The sequence below is a fragment of the Pelodiscus sinensis genome, chromosome 16 (assembly GCF_049634645.1).
Source record: "Pelodiscus sinensis isolate JC-2024 chromosome 16, ASM4963464v1, whole genome shotgun sequence".
NCBI classification, from domain to species: Eukaryota; Metazoa; Chordata; order Testudines; family Trionychidae; genus Pelodiscus; species Pelodiscus sinensis.
In genome coordinates this window covers 3,373,000-3,384,418 of record NC_134726.1, presented here as the reverse complement: position 1 = coordinate 3,384,418, position 11,419 = coordinate 3,373,000, and the positions used below count along the sequence as shown (strand labels likewise).

General features: G+C 49.8%; 1 long non-coding RNA gene across 1 annotated transcript; it reads right to left on the bottom strand.

The window, feature by feature from the left end:
• Positions 1-3,820: 3,820 nt before the first annotated feature.
• On the bottom strand, positions 3,821-8,027 carry LOC142818538 (uncharacterized). Its single transcript, XR_012896044.1, has 4 exons — positions 7,574-8,027; positions 7,349-7,467; positions 5,725-5,863; positions 3,821-4,174 (listed from the first exon to the last, which is right to left on the bottom strand). It is a non-coding gene; the product is annotated as an uncharacterized LOC142818538 (long non-coding RNA).
• Positions 8,028-11,419: the final 3,392 nt, after the last annotated feature.

The window sequence follows — 11,419 nt, the reverse complement described above, 5'->3', positions numbered from 1 at the left end:
TAATTACTCTGCTTTATGCACTAGGTAGAACAGCCACTCATCCAACAAAACAAATTGCTTTCAAGCAGCTCTGTTCCATTCATGTCTTGTTGCTGACAGAGCTCTGGGGTTCTTTGCCACATCACTACATCTGTTTCCTTCTATACCGTGGTATTGGAGGATGCTTTGGGGTAGAAACTGGCAAATGATTCATAGTGAACAATTTATTAAACTAATTTTGCCTTTTTGCTGTTCCCAAATAGTCCACAAACACATGAATGTTGCTAAAGTTATTTATTAGTTTGCCCGATAATTTCTGCCAATAATTCTTGAAGCTTTTTTGTGGGAAGATTGTTGCAAATCTTACTATATATTTTAGAAATGTGAGTCTGTCTGTTCGTCTGTGAGTCCGTTTGTTCAAGAACTCCTCCTAAGCAGTAATAGCTAGGACCACCAAATTTGGTATGCAGCGTCCTCTTATCATAGCTTAAAGAAAGGCCAGAGTTTGGTTGTGCCAGGACAATGGGATCTGCCTGAAATTCAATGGTTTTCTATAACATGTAAAGGGAGGTCTGGTAGGGGAGACAGTTATACTGTAGAATGACCACAGGGGGCAGCAAGGGGCCAGAGATCAGATATGCCGGACTATCAGGAGGTACTATAAGATGGTTATATATATATAGTGTGTGTGTATATATATATATAGTGTGTGTGTGTGTATATATACTGTATATAAAGTGTTCTTAACCCTTTTTATTGTACATACTGTATACAATATACTGTAATGTTTTAGTTTTTTTAAGCCTTTTTTACCCTTTTTGCTCAGTTCAGCTGCTGCCGCTGTTACCTTGTGACTCATTTTTTGCTGAAGCTCACTCACTAGGCTCTTGCCATTTTGATGCCGGACTAGCAGGAGTGCCGGACTATTGGATGCCGGACTATTGGAGTTTTACTGTTCTGAGACAGCTATAACTCCATTGGGCAAAGGATGGAGAAAAGGACAGCTTTCTACTATATATTTCAGAGAGTTTGTCTGTCACCCAGACGGAGGACATGCACTCCACCCTGACTGTTCCCAATGCAGTGGCCAGGGACAGGTGCTTCTCACCTGGTCCCAAGATGCTGCGGTGAGAGAGGGCTGAGGGCTATTCTCTCTTCGTTGGGCAGCTTGCATCCTGAACTTCCAGCCCCATCCCAGAACAATGATTTAAATTAAAAACATTTATTTGGGTTAAAGACCCGAGCAATGATGGGTAAATTGTCTATTATTTTATATTTAAAATTTAAGTTGCTTTGGCTGGCTATGTAGGTTATGGAGTATATTTTTGATTTCTTATTGGATGAGGATGACACTTACAATAAATAATGCTTGCAAATACAAATGGATTCATTTTCAACCAATATAATTTGCAGCTTTCACGACTACTCATGAGTCAGTTCATTTCCCAGGGAACAGAGGAAGGAGGAACACAAACAAAGCAATTTTGTTTAAACACGTGAATTCACTGATTTTTTTTCGGTGTTTGCCCAGTTCTACTTCCAAGTTACATCCCCAAGATGAAGGAAACCATCTTTGAATCACTAGTGAAAAGAGTGACAGATCATCTACTGTCTCCAGCGTAAACCTCTCCAGCGCATCTTTATTCTATCATCTGCTGTCAGCAGCATCTGCGGTCGTGAGAATCACTGAAATATAACACTGCAGCGTGTGTTTACATGGGGGTTATAAAAAGAAGTCTCCTAAGAAAAGGCTGGCACAGACCATGAAGTACTGCTGAGTTATTAGGTGTGATTGTCTGTCATACAATATGTAAAACCATCCTATATATTTTCTTTACTGTTCTGTTTGGAAAGGTGTCTCCTGAAAGTGAGTCATGGATACATGTATTGAAACTCCCTCCCAATGCATTTTTAAATGCCAAAAAAATAAAATAAAATAAAATAAAATAAAAATTGAACAAACGATGTGACTTCTGTGTCCAGTCAGGACTCACATGACTAGTTCTTGGGACCAGGGGGAACCTGTTCACAAACAAACTGCAGGCCAAACATTAGTAGTGGAAAATATTCAACACATCACTTCAGCATCTTACAGGACAGGGCCACAGCCCATTTCGCTGGGCAGCAATAACAGCCTCAACCTCTTCCCAAGCCGCTCTATAAATAATTACAGGACACTCTTGTGACAGGCAGGAGTTGCCACCAAGCGTGTGTGTAACAAATACACAACTTTAACCACTGGCCTTTGCATTCATGCGTCCGTTGAGGACTCTGTGTTCCCAAACCAGATCACTAGGTCGTCACTAAGAGCCCTCCAGTGAAGCAGTGTAATGGTTTTAGGAGACAGACACTCCTCCCTAGAGAGTGAGATGGCTCCAGGATCCTGGGATAAAGCGGGAAAGTGGAGGTTGAACTAATCTCAGGGAGGAACAACTTTACTGGGCTAAGTGGCCTTTTCCTGTCTCGCACTTTCTCTCCCTGATCATATTATTTACAGTTCTTCCTTTCTACGTTCTGAGCGTTCTATACCACTCAGCTGCCCGGGCGTAATTGACACAGATTGCTTTTCTTAAGCCTCAAACACACAAGGTCTGAGGGTATGTCTACACTGCCACCCTAGTTCGAACTAGGGTGGCTAATGTAGGCATTCAAACTTGCAAATGAAGCCCGGGATTTAAATAGTCCTCCTGCAAGGAGGTTTAACGGTAGTTTGAATTAGGAGCTTTAATTTGAACTACCTAGTCCATGCCGCGTGTAGCCACGGGCAGTTAGTCTGAACTATGGGGCATTTAAAAATGGCGGCGCCCGGGAACATGCAAATGAAGCCCGGGATATTTAAATCCTGGGCTTCATTTGCAAGTTCGAATGCTTACATTAGCGACCCTAGTTCGAACTAGGGTGGCAGTGTAGACATACCCTGTGCGATATAGATTTCAATGTACCCCACTCTCCTGTGGGGTACACAAAGGACACACAATATTCTGACCATTGGGGAGCAGGTGTGGTGGGAAGGATTAGGAAGCTGTTGTGCTTCCATTTATAGCGTCATCCAGGGATATACAAAGGATTTTTATATTTGCCACTGTGAATCCTGGGGCTCCAGCCAGGACTCTGTCTCTGAAATACTCGGAACAGGCTCCAGAGGGTCAAGCGGCAGGGACCTGTGACTGGCGCTCAGGGAGGTCTGGGACTGGCCACAAGCCCCTCCTCACATTGCCGCCCCCGCCAGTTTTTGGTGTGAATCTTTTTCTGAGGCATGTTTAGGAGATAAGGAATTCCAGGACAGACGACTGTGGCTGGAGAATACGAGTGAGACACACACCAGCCATGCAGCATAAACAGAAAGGCCAGAGGCTAACTAACATCATAGCCTGAGCCACTTGATATTCTGTCTTGCAATGAAGGGTTTCTCCTTACGGGGTCTCTTGCTTGAGTTTGATGCATCACTCAGCTCAAACCCTGGGAACCTGCAATATGGCTTTAAGGTTTGCTCCATCTTGGGGGGGGGGGGGGTGTTCGTTTTTCCAAACGACCCACCAGGCTTTCAACCATCCCATGGCCTTTAGAGTGTGTCTACACTGCATCCTTACCTTGAAAGACGCAATGCAATTTGCATAGCTTATTTTGAGGTAATTTCAAAATAGCTTATTTCAAAATGTGGTGCTGTCTACACAACGCCAAATTTCAAAATAAAGAGCTACTCCGAAACGCCCCTTAACTCTCGTGGAATGAGGTTTTCATAGTGAGCCTGTTATATTTCAAACTAGCGGGCACACACCAAAGACATGGAATAGCTATTTCAGGATACTTCCGGTATTCCCAAATAGCACTGCAGTGTAGAGGTAGTCTTACAGGCGAATATGGCCATGAAGTGTGGAATTCCTTTGTTATTTTTCAGTGTGTAGGTCTGTGGCACGCACAATACACACACTTGCCCTAGTGTGTAAATGCAAACAGAGTCTTTATTCAAAGCAAGAAATCTTGGCAGAGACCAGACCAGCAGTTTCCTCTTCGTGCCCTGAACACTCACCTCTGAAAATTCCCACCCCCAACCTCTCTCCTCCACCTACTGAACAGGCAGAGGGTTTTGTTAAACACACAAAAACTCAGGCACACCCTCAGGTGAATGGATGGACCTCCCAGTAGGGTTGCCAGGTGTCCGGGATTGACCTGGACAGTCCGGTATTTTTGCCTCCTGTCTGGTAAAAAAAAAAAAAAAAAAAATCAGAATATACCAGACACCTAAAATGTCCGGTATTTTCTGATTGTTTTCCCGGCCAGGAGGCAAAAATACCGGACACCTGGCAACCCTAGCACCCATGCCCAGGCCCAGACCCCAGCCTCTCCCAGATCCCATGCTTACCTAGTTCCGCAGGGAAGCTAAGTTCTGACTTGAACAAGAACACAAAATGGCCTCGGCAAAAAGCCTAAAGACCAAGCGGAAGCAATGTCTTTCCTGGGTCTTAGTGCTCAACTGCTCCCATTCCTGTTCTAACTCTGCACTCACTCTGAAAGGGGCCATGCTGTTTTAATATTTATTTGCTCAACAACTTTAGTCTCTCCCCCCCTTTTTTTCCCCCTCAACAGAATTTTTTCCCCAGTGGGTTTTTTTTCTCCCACCGGGGTGGGGTAGGGGGAGGGGTCGGTATGTTTGGTTCTACCATCTGGCAACCCTACCTTTCAGCAATTCTTCCTGACAGTGATTTTCTCCTACCAGACAACATACAACAACAGTAAATACTCAGTAATGAATGAACAGCCGTTCCTCTGACAGGGGGCAGCTTCATGTCCCTTCTGCCCCACCCCTCTGTCAGAAGGTGGCCTCAGAAAGTGACAGGTGCCAATCCTGCCCATGCCTGGTCTCAACAGCCTCGGAGGAAGAGGTAGAACTTGGATATTCTTTGTCGTGTTGATAAAATGGTTTCATTTAACTAGGGAAGTGAAAGGTTAACCAGTTAACTGGTAACCAGTGGGGGCTGAAGAAGCTCCCCCCACCATGGGCAGGGGGCTGCTCCAGCCCCACAGAGGACCTGCCGTGGAGAGGGGCTACCCCTGTCCTCAGCAGGTCCAGAGCAGCTTCTGTCCACGGAGAGCCAGTGTGCCACGCAGGCAGGGGCTGCTCCTCTGGGTGCTGGGAGCCAGCCCCAGCGCAGGGCTGAGAGGGAGAGCCCCACCAGCTGGGGGCCGTTTTAAAAAATGAAGCCTTTTTTTGTTTCTTTCAGAGAGAAGACTGTATTTTTGGTTAGCCTGAAACAGCACAGCCACAAAACAAGAAAAACTGCCATAAAACAACCAAAGGAGGAATTTTGCTTAAATGTCCAGCAAAAACCTCACCTTTGGCTGAAACAAAAACATGGAGACGCTCAAATCCAAAGATTTTTTTTCAGAAAGTCAAGAACTAGTGAGAACAGGGATTATAATTTAAATTGTTTTGCAATTTTGGCCCTACTCCTGCAAACACTTTCACCGACGCCGAACTAAATGGGATTATCCACACAAGTAAAGTTAACTGCGTCAATAAGTGCTTACAGGAGCAGCAGTTTCACTATGGCATGTGCTACCAAGAAAACACTCTTGTGCAGAGATTGCTTTAAACAAGCATTAATTCTGAGAGCCTTTACGTGCAGAACAAACCAGGAAATTCAGGAATCAGGATTCCTAAATTTGCCCTTGCGAGTGAATAGGATCTGTTGTTAGTGATCCCAGAGCCTTGTGCAGATTTATTATGCAGATATTAAAACCCACCTCGAAAATAAAGTTGAAACTATTGAGCGTTGGAAGATGCTTTCAAGATCTTTCCACTCTCTGATTCATGCTGATAAATCTTGTCTGCTGGTAGAAAGCCACTGATCACGACCATTATATCACAGGAAACCAGTTCTAACTGCCATGGAACAACATGCAGGAAGATTTTAAAACTGTAATAAATCAACTCTCGTTTTAACAAACATTTATCAGCTTGTTTTTATGTACTAGCCACTCTGCCATTCAGATGACTCAGAGCTTGGCATTTTGTGTTTATGCAGAAAGTGCGGTTTGCTAGCAAGAGGAGAGGAAGGGAAAGTTCAGCTCCTTCCTCATTTCAGCATTACGTTGGAGTGAAAGTAGTGACTGTCTCCTGCCACGGTGGGACAGGCTGGCTGCATTGGTAGCCCCGCAAATCTCGGACGCGGATACAAACTTTGTATCTATGCCAGGCTTGAAGCAGGGAGAAATTATTGTCGGACATCTCTGCGCTGACCCACAACACCCGCCTGTAATTGAGTGTGTTGGCACTCACACAGTTCTGCCCACGTCTGGGTGATGAAACACGGGAATAAATTGCCGAGGGGGGTTGTGGAATCTCCATCCCAGGAGATATTTCAGAGCAGGTTGGACAGACACCTGTCAGGGATGATCAGATGGTGCTTGGTCCTGCCACGAGGGCAGGGGGCTGGACTTGATGACCTCTCGAGGCCCCTTCCAGTTCTAGTGTTCTAGGATTCTGTGTCCTAACCTCCTGGTCTGCAGTTCTGAGACACCCTCTCCCAGCTCTCAGGCCACTTGTCCTAGGACCAGCATCACCACCAGGCCAATGCTTTAAGCACAGAAACTTGGAACCAGAATCGTATTTCCTCTTCTCTCCTGTCTCTGCCTGTCCTTTCCCTCCCTGTCCTGCTTTCCCTACTGGCATGTGGGGCCGGATTAAGGCATGGGCTAGCCGGGCAGCTGCCCAGGGCGCCAACCTATGGGGGGGCGCCTGATGGCAGCTGTAAGGGGCATGCAGCGCTCCTTATAGCTGCCATCAGGCGCCATGCGCCCAGCTCCCGGATCATGGGCTGCAGCAGCTCCCAGCGGCCACCCTGCAGCGGCTGCCCAGGGCGGGGGCCGCGTTAACCCCCACAGCACCAGCCAGCAGCACCCTTCCTCCCGCAGCCGCAGGGCCTTGCACGGCCAGGCTCAGCCCGCCCTGGGTGGCCCTGGGCTGCGCACTAGCGGCGGTAGCCGGGCTGGGCCGGGCCGGACACGTGTGTCCTGCTGCCGCCAGCTCCGCGCGCCCTTCCCCACATGCCAGGAGGGGGCGGGGCCGCACATGCGCCCTTCCCCTACCCGGGGCGCAATTGAACTGTCTGCCCGGGGTGCCAGAATGGCTCGGTCCGGCCCTGGTGACAGTGGTAACACACCTGAGGGAGAGTCTCTTTCTTCTCCCACTGAACCAGGCGGAAACTCTCATCACATCAGGTAACTGGTATAAATTCTTCTCTCTCTCTCTGCCAAGAACCTACCCTAGCCCCCAGCCTGTTGGGCTGCCTGCTGCTAATTAAAGAGCAGTGTACTCCCCCCCCACCCCGCACACACACCTCCCCTGCTGTTTCCACGTGGAACACACCTTCTGAGCAACTCACTCATGAGGCTGTGTGTCTTGTCCGGGCGAAGGCACCTCGGCTAGGCTCCGCATCGCTGGGCTCACACCTGACCACAGCCGGCCACGCTGAAGGATGCTGACCCCTGCCGAGTCCAAGGGACGCACATTCTTTTACTCCGATTCGTCATGTGCCAAGGGCTAAGCAAGAAGACCAACCCCCCCACTCCCCCAGCATCCCAAGATGCTCACCCCACGGCCCCGCCACTTGGTCACTGGGGGAATCAGCACTCCTGCCTCAGAGCGCCCCCTGCTGGTCGGTGTCCCAGTCTCTGGGGCAGGTCTTCAGCCAGCTCCGCTCGGGGTCCCTTCCTGCTCACAGTGCCCTCTCCTCCTCAGACTGTCCTAGGTCAGCACCCCTGCGCTCTGGGGTCCTCTCCTCCCAGGGAACCCCCAATTCCCCTACACCCACTTCACCTCAGTGACCCACGGCCAGTCTTCATCTAGCCCCTGCCTCGGGGCAAACCGCAGTCTGACACAGCCACTCGTCACTGGCAAGGGCGGTCGACCTGCTGCCTTTGCCTAGCCTGGCTGCGTCCCTGCAGCCCGAGTCTCCTCAGGCCCTGCCTCAAGCCCTGCAGTCTGGGAGTGGGGTCAGGCCAGAGCTCCCCAGCTCTGTCTCAGGAAGGCCCCCCACTTCCCTGGCAGCCAGGTCCCTCCTGTTCCCAGCCAGAGCAGGTCTGTCTGTTCTCCCTCCCTCCAGCAGCCCTTATTTATACAGCCCCAGCTGGGCCCTAATTGGCTGCATCTGCCTCAGCTGCAGGCTTCACCTCTCAGCCTTTTCCCAGGGCTGGGTTTTAACCCTTACAGGGCCAGTGCAGGAGAGATGCCCCATCACAGAGAGGTGCAGCTCACCAGAGCCCCCAATGCCGATAATGGGAGTCAGAGTGCGGGAATGGCAATGATTTGTTGGATCTTTCATTCCCCTCCATTTGGCATTCATGTTTCCTTTGCCTCTCTTCTCCGCTCCTTCCCTGCCCCCTGGCTCTCTCTACTCCCTCCCTGCTTCCTGTCATTCTTATCCTTCACTCTGCTCTTCCCCGCAGCAAGGAGAGCCCAAGTGAAAACCCTTCCTTAAAGAAAGGACAGGCCGGGCGTGGATCACCCCGAGCTGGGATTCTGTAGGAAAGTCTCAATTTCTTTGGGGCAATCTTGCTGGGAGTTCAGTGACGCAATCTTTGACCAGGTGTATTGGCCCGAGCGGCTGTTTTGACCAACTGTGGTGCTGTACCCCATATTCTTTACAAAAGTAGTTATGACGAGGCATAACTGGAAAATGCGTTTGGCAAAATAACCCCTGTAAGGTGTCGTTGGGAAGCTTGTCCTCCCCTGACTGTGTATGTTCTGTTTGTACATATGGACCATTTCTGTATCTGAGATTAAGACCATTGACTGTAGATTTATTATCAACGGGTTCGTGTTGGAAAGCCTATTTCCAGCCCATCAGGAACAACAATCGAGAGGCCAGACACAGAGCGAATAGGAGACAACTGAGCAGGGGAGAGCGGTCTTCCTGCAGACGTGTTACAATGACGTGTCTATGTCCCCTGATGCTGGAATCCATCTTGAATTTGGTAGTTTCCCACAGGGGTGTGGGAGAACTGGACAAAAGCTCCCTTAGGGAAATTCTGTAGGAGGCGAGAGAAGTAAACAATGTTGGTCCTCAGCTGGCCTTCCAGACTGCTCCCCACCCCGAGAGGAGACATGAAGGTCAAATTAAGATATGCATTCCAGCTGCATTAATTCCATAGCTGGAGTTGACGTGCCTAAATTCGAGTTTCCGCGCGGGCTCCACAGCGGGAGGTGAACAGAAGCAAATGCTCCTGTCAGCTTCCCTGACTCCTCATGAGGAGCAGGAGTACCGGCACCAATCATAGAATCCTAGAACACTAGAACTGGAAGGGACCTCGAGAGGTCATCGAGTCCAGTCTCCTGCCCTCACTGCAGGACCAGGCTCCATCTAGATCATCCCTGATAGATGTCTGTCTAATCTGCTCTGAAATATCTCCAGTGACGGAGATTCCACAACTCCCACAACTTGCCCGATAGAGGCACCCTCTGAGTTCAATTTAGCAGGTCCTGACTAGACCCCCTAAGTCAAACACCAGAAGATCGATCATGGCAGCGTCAATCTTCTGCATGGTGAAGACATGGCCTCAGTGGGATTAATCAAATGGGATTAATCATCCCGCGTTTGCAGGATGAGGGCCTAAACATGCAGCTAAAACAGACAGGCAGCAGTGTTTGCAACCTGTCCGATAGCTCAAAAAGGAAATAAATAAGGCTAGGCAAATCACTGGGGTTATTTCAGTCATTTTCTCGTTGCGGCTTAGCCTCAGATTGGAATTTTCTCAAAGACACTGCTGGGAACTCTGGGCTGACTAAATTCTGCACATCAGGCTTGCTCGCCAGCTCACTTCTGAGCTGTTTGGGGAATTCACGGGTTGCCTGGACACGCCGGTTACGCGCATGGTTCCGTCCCGCTCAGAAGTGTGCGCCTCTTCGGAGTCAGGTGCGCAATGTCCACATGTGTGATTCTGAGCGAAAGTCTCACTTTCTGAAACTACCCAGCAATATTTCCCACTGCTGCGGGGAACCCTCCTGCTACTAAACTCCGTTGCTGGCAGAGTCCTGGAAAATGAAGAATCAAAGCAGATGTGGCTTAGAAACCTCTATGGTATGTGGGAATGGTTGAACTCATTTGCCCAGTAATAAACAACCGGATCCAAAGGCCGCCCGAGGGTAAAGGAGTTGGTGTGGTGTGAAGGACAGCTCCTCTGATTGTCAATAGGCGGTTGTAATTGTCATGGTAACGCTGGTAACCTCAGCAGGCGAGAGCCAGAGTTCTTGCTGCTTTTGAAGACTCCCTTTTACCCTGCGGCATTGCCTGCGTTGGGGAAAGGAAGATCTGAGCTCACCTGGTGCAGGCCCCATTGGGGAGCAGCGCTGGTGTAGACGGAGCTTGGGGGTGAAATCCCAGCTCCACAGAAATGTCAGCCTGTCCTCGGGGCCAGCTGGGTCCGAGGGAAGAATGCGAAGGCCGGCCAGGCAGGGTTATGACTGGTGGCCTAGAACTGCCGGAACCACCGTGCTTTATTCCCGCAACTGCCTTCTGGCCTTGAAGCCAAGGCGGCAGCTGGTTGTGGGGGGTGCGCATGGGGGTGGATTTTGCTGGGTATTTCAAGGAGTCATTTACAGGCTTGCTCACACCATCTCCCAGCAGCACCAGTCCCGCTTTCTGCTCCTGCCCCAGGGAGGCTGGCTGGCAAGATTACACAGAAAGGTGATTCTCCCCCCCGCACACACACTGTGTCTAACTTGTATTCTAAAACAGCCCCTACAATCCCAACAAAACCCCTTTGTGATGCCCCATCCCCAGGCTGGCCCAGCTACCTGCTGCATTCGGGCTCCTCTTCAGCTAGTCTGGGTGAACAGTCAGAGACCTCCGTCACCCCACTGCCCCGACCAAAGCCACCTGGGTAATACCCTCAGAGGCCCCTTCAATGGAGCTTTGTGGGGCTGAAGCTCTGACGAGGCTTGGGGGGCAGGAGAGGGAGAAGCAGAGGCTGTTCCCTGTCTTATACCTCCTGGCCAAAGGGAGCGAGAGGGCAACAGAACCTACAGTCCTGAGCTTCCTGCCTCCTGTGCCCCTGTGCAGATGCACACGGGTAGGTCCTTTGGCCACATCCTCACTGTGCCCCCATCCTAATGCAGGGCCGCAAGGCAGTGCCAACCGTGGGAAGTGACATTCTAGTGCAGACGCTTACAGAGTTAGGCAAACATAAGCTGCCATGTGCCAGTTTCACGCTGTAGTGTAAACCGGGCCTGAGACAGAGGAGTCACGTTGGTGAAAAATGCCCTTTGATGTCTATTAAAAAGTGTCTGTGTGTGCGTGTGCATGTGTGATCTGAAACAACAGAAATGATGAGGGTTTTGGAATGGGTCCCACATGAAGAGAGATTAAAAAGACTTGGACTTTTGATCTTAGAAAAGAGGAGACTAAGGGGGGAGATGATAGAGGTCTATGAAATCATGCCT